The following is a 274-nucleotide window of genomic DNA, read 5'->3' as shown; positions in this document are numbered from 1 at the left end:
AGTACTGGCTGGAATTTTTGCAATGTAATATATAAAAGTTTCGAGCAAACGTTATATTGTCTCATGATTTTGTATGCGAAAAAAATATAATGTACTAAACAGAAAATTATCCTGATTTGCTTCTATTGATTTAATAAAAGAAAACGAATGCCTCATTGCTTACCTAGGAAATATCTGTGTGCCAATAATACACGGCTAATTTAGGTGTGTGTTACAACAATCCTTGATTGGTTGGATTTGACTCCGTTTATCCACTGTGTATGAACACCCTAGG

Source organism: Penaeus monodon, chromosome 28 (assembly GCF_015228065.2).
Source record: "Penaeus monodon isolate SGIC_2016 chromosome 28, NSTDA_Pmon_1, whole genome shotgun sequence".
In the NCBI taxonomy this organism is placed as follows: Eukaryota; Metazoa; Arthropoda; class Malacostraca; order Decapoda; family Penaeidae; genus Penaeus; species Penaeus monodon.
This window is presented reverse-complemented; position numbering follows the sequence as displayed.